Source organism: Physella acuta, unplaced genomic scaffold, assembly GCF_028476545.2.
Source record: "Physella acuta isolate Inbredline_101_S28 unplaced genomic scaffold, ASM2847654v3 ptg001549l, whole genome shotgun sequence".
In the NCBI taxonomy this organism is placed as follows: Eukaryota; Metazoa; Mollusca; class Gastropoda; family Physidae; genus Physella; species Physella acuta.
The window spans coordinates 237,880-252,734 of record NW_026733064.1 but is presented as its reverse complement, the minus strand read 5'-3'; positions in this window follow the sequence as shown (position 1 = coordinate 252,734).

Here is a 14,855-nt window from a genome sequence, read left to right as displayed (position 1 = left end):
GGTGTTCTTTAAAACTAATTTAGATGCCATAGTGCTCAAATGGGAGCTCAGTTCACCGAACACCGGGGCGCCGGTGGACGTGTCAGGTTCGATATCATAGTATCCAAAGTGTATGGATCTCTTTAAAACAAACTTAGGAGCTGCAGTTATCGCGGGGGAGCGTCAAATTGCAAACCGCCGATTTAGTGAACGATTATATTATCCATCGCATCCAAAGTGTATTGCACTCTATAAAACGAAAGTATGCACCAAAGTTCTTACATATTAATGAGCATTAAATGCTGCTTCATTTCCTCATTATTATCTTTTCTACTTTACATTTTTTTACATGTAGAATGTTTTTATTGTTACATTTTTAATTTCTAATTTATGGTTCAGCAAAATACAAACCCAAACACCGAACCACCACCAGCAAATGTTCAGATAACAATGACTAGTGATGGTACCAGTTTCCAACAAAATAATGGAAGAGGTAATTTTTAAATATTTTACAATAATAATATATAATATATCAAACTTACAATGAAGCACATGTATGTATGGTGTTTTAAATCACCAGCTTAACTCTATAATATGACTAGTAGTGCTTGAATAATATCACTATGTAGAGTAAGAAGCGACACTTAACCATAAAAAAAAATTAAATGGCCGTTTCTAGACGGAAAAAGATACGCATGCGCAATGGAGAGAAACTAACCCCTTGATTGGTGGCAATGTTTTCGATGGTACTGCGATTGGGTGTCTTTACAAACAAACCGCAGAACCCTAACTTTACCCCTTACTCCAACCCTAACCCCAACCCTAACCCTAGCGCAGCTATTAAGGTCACAGCGCATGTGCACAACTATTGAGTATCGTATTTTCTGCCGAAACATCTTTTTCCGAGTAGCCAATTTGGAATTATCTATTATCCATCAAAATATCAGTTTTTATGTTCACATTTGTTTCCACACAGGAGCACCTCAAGTTTCTAACTCCGTCTATGTAAGGATCAAAGTCGCCAGGCAAGAATCACAAAACACGCTCACTTTCTTGCAAGCTGTGTTTGTTATCATACTATCTACAGGTGGGATGTTTTCTGAAATGGACTGTACAGTGAAACTATAGGGAATTATTCATTTGTATACTATTAAGAAATGTTATGTTTTGCGACGTTTTAAAAGGATGTACTTTTTTTTTACAGTTTGTTGCAGCATTTTTCTTGGATTTTACCTGAGTGTTCCTATTTCCATGATTGTCATTGGTGAGCGATTACAATTTTTAAAAATATGTTGATATATTATTTAGTTGTTGACTGAGTATTCTTATTTCCAAGATTGTCATATTTGATTGATTTCAATAAAAATATTTTGATGAATTTAGTTTTTTACTTTTCCAATTCCCATGATAGTTTTGATAAATGATTGCAACTAAAAACATGTTGATATAGTGACAGAAGAGTGCTAGGATAAAAAGTAATATACTTTTTAATCAAATAAAACTTTATTTTATTTAAAAGAGAAAAAATCGTGAAAAAAATGATCTAAATTTCTCTAAATGTGGCGATTTTATAATCGTTTTAAAAGACCAAAGAATCTTTCAAAAGTATTATTTATAAAACATGTCCCCATAATTATCTTTAATGTCGCCAGGTGCTCTGTACAAAGATGACTGTCCGATAGAGTCCTCGATCCCCATTTACCTAATTGTGTCTGGAAGCATTGGTCTAGTCAGCTCCTTGCTCAGCTTGGTCCAAGGAGAGAGGAAACGAATGTCTACCGTAGAGATGCTTCTCCACCTGGTTGAGCTGTTTTCGCTCATCGCAGGTGAGTCACTTGAAGCACTTCCATTTCATTTTTACTTAGATAGGAGAAGAAAGCAGTTTCTTAGAGGTATCTCTTCGGGGCCCCAGAAGAGTCTACCCCCCCTCCTCCACCCCCCCCCCCCCCTCCCGCCTATGAAAAAATTCAAGGAGAAACACTGGGAAAAAGTGAATAGTGTTTAATAAATGCAACTCTTATGTTATACAAGGGATGGAAACGAAATCAGCATTTTGGAAATGAATTCTGCCCCATTCTACCTAGATATGAGGAAGGGAATGCATTCTATCCAATTCTACCTAAATATGAGGAAGGGAATGAATTCTATCCAATTCTACCTAGATATGTGGAAGGGAAGGAATGCTATCCTATTCTACCTAGATATGGATGGGGGAAGGAATTCTATCCAATTCTACATTGATACGGGGAAAGGAATGAATTCTGCCCAGTAATGCCTAAATATTGATTAGGGAAAGAATTTTGCTCCGTGCATTGTATATATAGGGGAGGAAATGGAATTCTGCCCAGTGAGTTAATTTTTTCTGTATACAAATTATATAATTTAGAGTTAACAATAGCTAAAATATATAAAAAGTGAAGCTAAGCCACATTTTTGAAAGGATACACAACTAATATACTTCCGATAATTAAAAAAATAATATTTCGCGTTTTAGAAAACTGTTTTAATAAATTGTAATAAGAATTGGTTAAAATACTTTATTTTGACAGAGTTCAGACGAGATTTTAGAAAAAAATATCGATGTTTAAAAAAAAATTCAACTGCAATTTTGAGGGGTGTTGTAGGCTGAGATGTGATGTCATTTTAAGGGGGTGGGATGTGGCCAGAGGCGTAGCGATGGGGGGGGGGGACGACGACAGGGGGGGACAAATGTCCCCGGGCGCCGACCTTAGGGGGCGCCAAAATGGGTTGTAAAAACAAATTAAAATGTCATTTTAGCTGCATTTTTGCAGTTTGAGTGGAGTGCAAATCGAAAGTTTGAGGGGAGGGGGGTGCAAATCGAAAATTTGCATCAGAGAGGGGCGCCAAATTGAAAGTTTGTCCCCGGGCGCCGGGTAGGGTCGCTATGCCTCTGGGTCTGGCTTACGACGTGTGACGGAGGGGAGTGGGGAGGTAAAAATCGTCAAAAAAAGCGTGACGTCATTTATGGATGACCCCCATCCTAAAACATAGCTTCGTCTACTCTGTTTCTAATTTATGGAACACCTTCCTAATAAATAAAACTATCTTGATATTAAAATATATGCAAAACTAAACTAAAACAAAAATTATTTACTGACCTCCCAAACTGACTCGTCGCAACATTTCTCACCCATCTATTATATTCTTATTCAATCTTATTTTGTATTATAACAATGAAATAGCACTTCTTTATTCCAAATTTTTGAGTGCTATGTTAATGCTATGCCTTTACTACTCAATTGCTTTTTTAAATGCTGTTATTACGTTGTGGTTTTTGTTTTTTACAAACACCAATGCGAATTAGAAAACCACTGTGCCTCGTGTTGTTACCGTAATTGAATAAATTGTATTGAATAAATTGATACAAATTATTACAATAACTAATTATATTTTCTTTTTTGAAACACTTTCATGGAGTATTTTTGTGTACCGCGTTTTACAACCGCCAATGCGAATAAAGGCCACCGTGTCTAGTGTTGTTACCGTTATTGAATAAATTGATACAAATTATTACAATAATTAATTATATTTTCGTTTTGAAACACTTTCAGGGAGTATTTTCGTGTACCGTGTTTATGACGATGTCACCTATGATTCTGCGAACTCCAAGCGATATTGCCACAAGATCTTGTACTTGTTCGCCTTTTGGCTTACCACATGTAGTTATATAGTCTTAGGACTGTGTTGCTTGTGCGGATGTGTATTTTGCCTGTCTGAACTTTGAACTTCTTAAAAATATGTAAAAAAATTGTAATACAAATTATATTATGTTAAACTTATTCAGATATTCAGCATATTCAATTTTCACATTTCTAAAAAAAAAAAATTAACAAGCTTGTCATCTAATATTTGATACAAAATAAAATGATATGCATTGAACCTATCAACTAGTTTTTTTGTTTGATTGCTATATATATATATATACTAGGCATGCTGCCCAGCTTCGCTTAGGCTTTCGAAAACATTTAGAATTTGAATGCTTAATTAATTCGCCCGAGGGTCGGTCTACGACCTTAAGAGTTATGAAGAGGTTCCTCCGTGGACATTTTTTTCGATTTATAGCTCATATAAGGTACCGATCAGTCGAGGTCAGTTTTGACCCCCTCATCGTAGACTTTTCGGCAAACCGGCCTCCGTGTTCTGTCGCCCCAAGGCAAGATCCTGCCAAATTTGAAGCGCCTGCGGCGCCGGGAAGTGCCCTATCGGACACCCGACAATCTAGATCTAGATCTAGATTCCTAAAAGAATTTTTTTTTAAAGTTTAGCCCGAACATAATAAAAAGAAAATACATTATCCAAGTTGACTTGGTGTGTCTCGAACCCGCACCACCTGCGTGGTTTAATGTACACTAACATCTCCGCTATTTAGGCACCTTATAAAATACGGAGAATGAAAGACGTATTTTAAAATCTTAACTTACGCGAATATGCCTATTCTTTCAAATTAATTTTTTTATCCCAAATTAGCCAGTTCCAAACAAAGATTTTGTATAAAATAAATAAGTCTTGAAATAGTTTAGTCCTAATATAGAAATTTATTTTTGGAATTGATTTTAGAGAAGTTAGAGTCTAAATCTAGATCTTAGCGTCTACGTCTAGATCTAGTTATTGCGTAGATTTAGATTTAGATTTAGTCTAGATCTAGAATCTCTAGATCTAGAATCCAAATACATAAAATAAAATTGTATTGTATACATTTCATAGTGTACGTAGATCTAAATCAAATTTGAATGAAATAGTTCATTTCTTTTTACGAAGTGTCTACTCGGAATAAGATTTTTCGGCAAAAGAATGAGGGTTAGGGGTAGGATTAGGGATAGGGTTAGGGATAGGATTAGGGCTAGGGTTAGGGTTAGGGATAGGATTAGGGATAGGGTTAAGGATAGGATTAGGGTTGGTATTAGGGTTCTGCGGTTGTAAACACACGCATGCGCAGTACCATCGAAAACATCGCCGCTAAGTCGTAGTTTCTCTCCATTGCGCATGCGTATCGCATGCGTATCTTATTCCGACTAGAATCGGCCTTCTTTTTATTCTAAACACAGCAGATGACGTCATTAGTTAATGTATAAGCAATAGTGACGTCACAGTTTTATGCGTTCTTTTTCAAATGTATTAATGCTTTTCCGGTTGCATAAATAATACTGTTTCTCTACATTCGAATACGCATTTATTTTTTATTTTTCTTCTTTAAATAAAATTGTGGTTATACATTTAAAACATCTAAATATTATTTTCAACAAAAGTCCGTAAAAAGTTCTCCATATATCGCTGCCGATTCTGACGTGATGTCCGGCGAAAATTTTTTGCGGACAGACAGAGAGCAGCCGATCAAACACTATTTTCTATGAAAGACTCAATGAAATTATCAATGACAGAGTCAATGATAACTACCGCTCTCCTGTATTTTTCTCTTAAGAAACTCAATGATAAAGCGTTAGTAGTTATAAAGAGAGAGAGAGTTTATCAAAACGGAAATAATTCAACTCGTTTAATTAATAAAGCGTTAAACGTAATTATTAATTCTTAATTTCTCAGCGATTGATACAATTGTTTAGGGACAGTTAAACTATTTTTTTTAAAATATAGATCCTCGATCTTCATTTATAATTTATTAATTAAAATAAGATTTTTAAAAAATAATTAAAACAGGTCTTTGTACTATATTATTAAAAAAACAACAACTAATGAATATAATAAATAATTTTGACTATTTCTCATTCTAAACCTGCCGAATATCTTTTTTTTTTAAATGCAAGGTAATCTTTTATAGAACCTACATGATTAACTTTTCTTCTAATAATAAAAAAAACAACTCTAAATAAAAACTATTATTCCTACAAATATTAGAGTAGTCTCCCTTGACAGTTTCTATTCGAATGTATTTTGTGTTAATTTTCGTTATGAAATACAGTTGACTTTTTAAATAAATTATATAAGAAAACAATCTATCTCTGTGTATATTTATTTTAAAAAAATATTATTACAATAATTAGAATAGGTGTTACTGGTTAAATAGCAATTATTCTCATTCTAAATCTTTGGCTATCGAGTTTCATGGGTTTTTAAATTTAAGATTATGAACACATTGGCTTGACGAAAATGATTATATACACTTAAATACATACTAAAATTTACTTTTGTTAATAAACCTACACTATTTTATGCACACATACAAAAAAGAATATTTTAGCGGCAGTTACAACGTCAAAAAAAAAGGAAACTCCTTTATACTGAATAGTTCTACGTAACAACAAAAATGTAAAAATACATAGTCCTAGAGCACACTAACACATACATATATACATACGAAGATATGTGTGTGTGTAAGTAGGATGTGAGGTGTGTAGACAGGCGGGGTGGAAGGAAAGCAGTTTGGCGGGAATAACGGTAGGTAGGAAAGTAGGTAGGCAGGCAGCAGCGCAGGCAGGTTAGTAGATAGGTAGGTACGTAGGCAGGGAGTTAGGTATGTAGGTAGGTGGGCGTAGGTAGGAAGGCGCCTCACTCGGTATAGTGAGCGATTATAGTAGCCCATCATATTCATAGCGTTTCGCAATTATTAAAACAAACAAAGGTACCATAGTACTCACGGGAAAACCCGGGGAGCTAAATGGAACCCTGCCAGGGCGCCACCAAATCGAATTTTTTTCGTAGAAACCACCACAGGGGTATTAGCATTAACTTCTCAAATTTGAATGACAAACGAATGAAATCTTTGATAATGCTTAAACAAACAAACCCACATATTCGTTTTTGGGGCGCGGGTTTGTCTCCACTGACGCCTAGACGCACCAAGGCTCACTGTATGAAAGCCTTGAGTGTACGTTAATCAACCTCTGTAATAGTGAGGTAGAACACACATTGGCGACCGCCCATGTGTTAGAGACGCGTCCCTTGGCGCTCCAGGGAGCCACTGGTTATATTTCCGCAGGGGCGCCCCTAATTCGGTTTAATTATAAAATGTCGTGTGCCACCGTGTCCCTATTGTAGGGTGCTCTTTAAGGAGGCACTCTCTGTAGAGCCCGGGGCGCTCGCTGTCGCCAACTGCCGGGGCGCTCGCTGTCGCCAACTGCCAGGGCGCCGGCGGGCGCTCATTATTCTACTTAGTGAACATTTATAGTAGCCCATCTAAACCGTAGGGTCGCCCGAGATGGGTCTTGGCCGCTCTGGGCCACTCAACCGCCGGGGAGCTGGCGGATGAACCTGGTGTAGTTTTATCACTGAATCTCAGAGGCGTAGCACCATTCCTGGCGCCTGGGGACAAATTTTCAATTTGGCGCCCCCCCCCTCCCGCCGGAGACAAACTTTCAATTTGGCGCCCCCCCCCCCCGTATTTTTTAAATATTTATAATGCAAAACTATAGCTAAAATGAGCTTTTAAATTTTTCCAACCATTTTGGCGCCCCTAGGGTTGGCTCCCGGTGACATATGTACCCCCCGCCCCCTCGCTGCGCCTCTGCTGAATCTAGTATTACCTATGACCGCAATTGATGAGATAGCCCCTCTGGATTCCCCTCTGGATTCTGAGCTCATAATCGTATAATTAGAAAAATCGAACCCTCACAGGGTGCCACACTTAAGAATTTTTTTCTTTCTAGAAACCCTTTTCACCAACTACCCAAAATTTTATGACTCTCGTACGAACAGTGTCAAATTGCATCTGGCTTTTATTTTTATGGAGAAAAATTGCATTGCTTCCTGTCAGAGACCCCAGATCGAATGGGGCGCCAAAAGGGGTAGACAATTTTAAAAAAAATCCTCATTCTTCATTAAAATTTAAGGAAACAGATTTATACATGGCTGATATCCTCAATTATTTTATATAGGGGAGTGTATGTAGGGATGGGCGCCTTTTTGCCAGCGTTTGAGTAGGGTTGGCACATAATTGATAGTTCGCCCCGGGCGCCGGAATAGGTTGCTACGCTTCTGCTTCCTGCTAGGGTGCCGCCCTGGCGAAATCTTTCCGGGGGGGGGGCGTGCGGACACTGTTAAAAGTATTTTTTTCTATATAAATATTCCGTTTCGTTCGGGGGTGGGGGGGTCGATAGACTTTCTTTGGGGGGGGGTGGGGGGCTCTGCTTTCTCCCCCCCCCCCCCCCTCCGAATAGATTCCTGGAAAAAACTCTGTTCACATAGTTTTATGGCGATCCGATGAAAAAGATGTAGTAATTCATATAGGACAAACAGATAAACATACTTTCATTTCTATAAATATAAATAGATATATAGGGCCTACTTTAACTAGTGTCCGCATACCCGCACCCGGAAACTTAGTCACAATTTTCTTTGTTACATTTGAACCCTTTAGGTTAATCAATATTAACAAAATTGAACAAGATGCAACAAATACAGTTAGCCAAGAAATTGAACAAATAAAATTCACGTTATCTTTTTATTGTTTTTAGATATAGAGTAGTAACAGACTACCAACAGGTCCTAACTCGCGACGAGGTACACATTTGTATTAAAACACACATCTAAGACATTTTCCATTTAGGTGGGTTTTGCAGTACAGTGGTTTCTTAAGTCGTGGACAAGTGATTGCGCTTATCTCTGTTGAGTAGCTATGTATTCTGTCCTATATTAGACACATTTGTAAATATCTGTCACAATATGGGCATAGAGATGATATAACGATAGCTTATCTTTGCGGACGACGCTAAACTTTGGCATCGACACCACGGCCTACAAGTTCAAATTCGGTCCTTCAGAAATGTTTGAAGTCTCTAGATTAAAACTACTTTTCTCTTTTATGTGCCTACTGACCACATCACATGCATTTGTTCTGAAAGTCTAAAAACAGAGGCACAAATATATCGTCTAGACTTGTGAGGTCTACAGATTAGGTATTTTGGCAGTTATCTAAGCCCTTGCCTGTTCTGCCTCAAAGCCTTATTCTTTCTCTATCGACGCCTTGCGTAACATGGGATTGGGTTTTTAAGGCGGCATAAAGCTTTATGTTGTTCCTTTTTGAGTACACTAGATTAAAAACTAACGTTTTCAGATGCCTAAAGATGTTTAACCACTAATTAATCAGAATAATGGGTCAAGATTTCAATTCTTGGTTTTGGGACACGTTTGTTGCCGGGGTTGAGCTAATGTCGATAGCATAAGGACTGTACCTTGATGCGGGCGTTTTATTTGTTGCCCATCGTAATAATTGAATGGTTGATGGGGCTTCTTCAAGGGTTTGATTTGCCGTAATGTTAATGATATCATGCATGTGCGGCTTTTCTAAGAAGAAAATGCGTTTAAACACTTTTTAGTTATGCTTTTTTTTAAATAGGCCTATATTTTACGACATCGTAATCGTAATGAACAATAAAATGAATTTAAACACCTTTAGAATACACCTGTTTCGGCTAACATGAATGTTATTCTTCAAACTAGTAATGTTAAACGTGTCTTTTTCGCATTTTCGACTTATAAGCAATACAGTAAATTCCGATAACGTCCATATGCATACAAGCAATGGCGTAGGCGAGGAGGGGTTTAATAGTGATTTAATAATGATACTTTCTTAACCCTCTACTGGACATCATGTTTGGTACCTTGCCCCCGGCAACTGGGTGGATCTGGATTACACCCAAGTTTTACTTCATAGTAAATGGCTTCAGTTTTAATTATTGGAGTTGGTAGCAACATTGACACAGTTGAAGGTATTCAGAACAAGGTGGCCAGGAGAAATCACATTAATTAGTATATAATTTACCATTACTAACAATAGGCCCTACTTAATTGTTTAATGTTGCTGGATATTAAGCCTGGTAGGTATTTATGTTTATTAATTTGTACAGAAACAAAAAAAAAGGATTCCCAAACAAAGTTTTATTTTTCAGAAATAAAGAAAATGATACAAATCAATAAAGAACAGTTTTCAAAGGAATTTGTATAAAAGTAATTATTATAAAATAAGAATATAGCATTGCATAGATAAAAATAAAATACTTGACACAAACAATATGAGGAATATTTTTTATCAGAGAAGAGAAAAATATATGATGTAGTTTGAAAATAATAATGTACAGAAAGTAGCTTTTGCAGATTAAAATGAAAATTCTCATGCCTATATAATTTATTGAGTAAATGAAGCAAGGCCCAAAACAATAGGCTAAATAATATGCATGGGACAGGCATTGAAAACTACAAATTGCATATAGTGAAGGTTACCCTATTTATTGGCTATATCCACAGTAAAGATTTATGGCTTTATTACCTGCTTGTAAAATTGTTAAGGAAAAAGTAAAGTATTGTTAACTTTTTATGGCAGACCAACTACGGGCTGTGTTCTGGGAACATGTCAACTGTAAGGGGCATTGTTCTCGGCACATGTTGCCATTTTGTGTGTTCTGGGAACATGTTGCCATTTTGTGTGTTCTGGGCACATAATGACATTTTGTGTGTTCTGTGAACATGTTGCCATTTTGTGTGTTCTGGGAACATGTTGCCATTATTTGGCTGTGTTCTGGGAACATGTTGCCATTTTGTGTGTTCTGGGAACATGTTGACATTATGTGGCTGTGTTCTGGGAACATGTTGACATTATGTGGCTGTGTTCTGGGAACATGTTGACATTATGTGGCTGTGTTCTGGGAACATGTTTGTTTCATTTTTAAATATTATAATAAAACATTTTTAGAAATTCTATATTAGGAATTGTGTATATATATAAATTTATATATTTAATAAGACAATTGGATGAATTATAATAAACAGCAAAAATTATTCAAATAAGTTTAGAAGTATTTGGCTTGCTGTCCTAACAGTGAACTGTATTGCGAGCTTTGTTTCCCTAGTGATAACCCATGTTTTTTGTGCGACCCTTCCAATCAAGTATCCAGCTTTTTCTTGGCCTGTATCAAAATGCTGGTCAGACTTGTTTGACTTGTGTATCACAATATGATTTTGAATGTTTTTCTGTAAATGAAATAAAGGCAAAATATTTTGATACTTTCTTTTGTGGAACTTGCAAGAAAAATAAATTACAAATTTATATTACTATCTCTAATATTTCTTTACTATAACTAATTACTTTGAAAAGATAAAGCACTGAACATGATGAATAACAAGAAACAAACATTATCAGCAAAGATTATAGATTTAAAATTGTGTTCATTCATATTGAAGATTAATGAAGTAGACTATCAATATTTACCCTCTTGATGGCTGATACTTTGATTTGATGCCTTTACTTTAAGCTTACACATCAGTCTCTGTGTGGTAAAATATGAAATAATATGCTTCAATAAAACTGTTTCAGTATATTAATTATATTAGATAAGTACATAGTTTTGAGCTCTATAACAATATGTGGTTCAATTATCATTCAAATATAATACCCTCTATGTTGTACAACTCACTGATTTATTAGAATTTAAAAAAAGACAATAATTAATAAAATATTTTGGATTAAAATCCATTATATTTATTATAACATACAATGCTATCTCTTGCTATAATAATTACTTTAAAAATGGGTTATGCCTATAGTACAGTTACCTGAGGATGAAACTAGGCACAGTGTATAGTCCACAGAGACTGATTAATATCCCTTGTAATTGAACATCAGTTGTAGTTATGAAATCTGGATGGCCAAACACACTCATAGTCCTGAAAAGCAATTTACACATAGATTAGCAAGAATATCTCACAAATTATTAAATTAAAGCTAACCCCTATTTAGTGCAATCCATCAAAGTAGTAGCATTTTTGTTAAGTTGTAGACACAATACAAAGTAATGTTTGGTCTGTGATTTACATACTTTTATAAAATAGCAATCAAATTATATATATATATATATATATATATATATATATATATATATATATATATATATATATATATATATATATATATATATATATATATCTATAATATAAGCGGGCTGTGCTTGTCCTTCCTTCCTTCCGTCCGTCCGTCCGTCCGTCCGTCATCGCTATAGATTTTGGGACTATAAAAGTAAACTGCGCACCATGCTGTGCTTTTCAGTGCACCGCAGTGTCTTATTATAAGTAATAGAGTAGGGTTTGTTTATATAGCGGCATAGAGCTATTTTATAAATGACACTGTGTTTACTTTTTTGCATAACGTTATGAAAATATTAAATATTCGCACATTGCTAAAACATATTAAAAAGATCAATGTCAAATATCATTTTAGTTTATATTCCTAGAAAAAATGGATACATTTCCATAAAAGTAGGTCGAAAAAACTAATTAATTCAACTTTTTTTTGTGGTAATTTTTTTCAAGGGAGGTAATTTGAAAATATATTTATCTCAACAATAATTTAAGTTAATCTTTTTTGTATTACTACCGCATTGATTAGTATATGTTAATGTTCATAATTAAAAGAGAAAAATGTTAAGATTATTTATATTATTCATTTTTTTTTTCTAATTAGTCTATGATTTCTCTAAAATCACTATCTTTTTGCTTTTGTTTTTCGGTGTTATGAAAACAGATGGTGAAATTAGACTTTTTGAGAATAATGGAAAGGCTCTCTCTGAGCGCGGACGTATGGGAAAATGTTTTTTTTTAAATATTCAACTCACTCTCAATAAATTAAGTTAATTTTTTTTATTACTTCCACATTGATTATTATATGTTAAGTAAAATAGAAAAAATGTTAAGATTATTTACATTATTTTCTAATTAGACTATGATCTCTCAAAATCACTATTTTTTTGTTTTTGTTTTTCGGTGTTAACAGATGGTGAAAATTTAGAATTATAGTATAGAGAATGCTGGAAAGGCTCTCTCTGGGCGCGGATGCCTAAGAAAAGCGTGTTGTTCGTTGGTGATTCTATTGTTGTGGTTGTGTTGTGGTTGTGTTGTGTTGTGGTTGTGTTGTGGTTGTGTTGTGGTTGTGGTTGTGTTGTGGTTGTGTTGTGGTTGTGTTGTGTTGTGGTTGTATTGTGGTTGTGTTGTGGTTGTGTTGTGTTGTGGTTGTGTTGTGGTTGTGTTGTGTTGTGGTTATGTTGTGGTTGTGTTGTGGTTGTGGTTGTGTTGTGGTTGTGTTTGTGGTTGTGTTGTGTTGTGGTTATGTTGTGGTTGTGTTGTCGTTGTGTTTGTGGTTGTGTTGTGGTTGTGGTTGTGGTTGTGTTGTGTTGTGATTGTGTTTTGTTTGTGTTTGTGTTATGTTTTTGTTTGTTTTGTTGTGTTATGTTGTGGTTGTGTTGTGTTGTGGTTGTGTTTTGTTTGTGTTTGTGTTATGTTTTTGTTTGTTTTGTTCTGTTCTGTTCCAAAGTTGGTACATTTAAAAAAGATTTACCGTGGCGGAGCACGGGATGCAGCTAGTATATATATATATATATATATATTCATTGTAAATTTTAGCTATGTCTTGCTGTTAAATTTATTTACTCGACTGATCTAAACTCACTTTATTTAAACATAATATAGTGGATAAGTATAGTAATTTTATTATTCAGCAATAAATAGCAGGCCTAAAAAAATTTAAATAGTAACGTTTGCGAATGAACACATCAAATTCTATGTATTTCCATTTCTATGTCTTTCCCAACTTGATGCATATTACTAACCAAGCATTAAACTATAGTCCTAAACCTGACTCTAATTACCATTTATTGGACAACCTGAACCTTTGCGATACCATGTTATAATATATTATTTTAAAAAAGAGCTTACCACTAATTAGTAAAATCAATTGTTTTTAGTATTAACTGAGCCGCATACTATCTGCTGCTATTGTCATCACCAGAAATCCAGTATGTTGGCAAAGATTAGTCTCTAAGTTCCCTGCAACCTCTTTCCTCTCAAGTGCGGAAAACACTGAAATCATTAATCATTATTTCATTATGCCTAATAGTTTAAAGGTACTATTAAAGTAGTACTAAATAGTACGAGTCTTAGTTACTATAGGTCTAATGATAATTATTATTGTGTATGCTTACATGCTTTAAGTTTTATGCACAATATTGGTATATAATATATAGTCTATAGTATATAGCCTAAGCTATAGAGTATATAGGCCTATGAGCCTAAATATAACAGCAGCTTGAATAATGCTCATTAGCATGCATTCACTATAAACTATAAAGATAATCAAATATTTCAATTTAATTAAATTATAACTAATAGGCCTAATAGTAAATAGGCTTTTTTCTTGTGGCAACAAATTTAAAGTATAGGGCCGGCAGTACAGTTATAGTATAGGCCTACTAGATTCTATATTTAAGTATGTGGGCTTTTCATTCCAATGCACCACAATAGATACCACACATGATCAAGCTGGACCTCTGATCTAAAGATTTAATAATTGGGCCTAACAAACAGTGAAACTACAATAAAAATCATGTAAATTACTAATTTAACCTTCTTACCTCCGCTTCTCTAGATTCCTATTCTATTTCCTTCAAACTTTCTTTTTATGCAGCCGTATGATTAGATTCTAGACTATATTCTAATAAACATGAAATAACTACTAACCAGAACACTAGATCTAAATTTCTATATTCTATGCAATATGTATTAAACCTATAGGCCTAATATTTATTTTAAATTCCTATGCGATGTGTCGGGAACTGTAGGTTTCATGTTATTTTTTTAATGGCGGAAATCAGTTTAAAATTTCGTTTCCTTCCTTTTGTTATTCTATTTATAGATTCAAACTGCTTAGAGACGGAGCAATTATCATTGAGTTAGTCGGCTGATCCACACAGGAAGTGCGGGTATATCTATTAGTTACTCAGTGATCTGATCATTGACAGGAACAGAGATAGCCATTCGCATGGGGTGCAGAGAGAGAGAGAGAGAGAGAGAGAGAGAGAGAGAGAGAGAGAGAGAGAGATGTGCGAACGTGGGGATTTATATATTAGGATATATAAATAAAT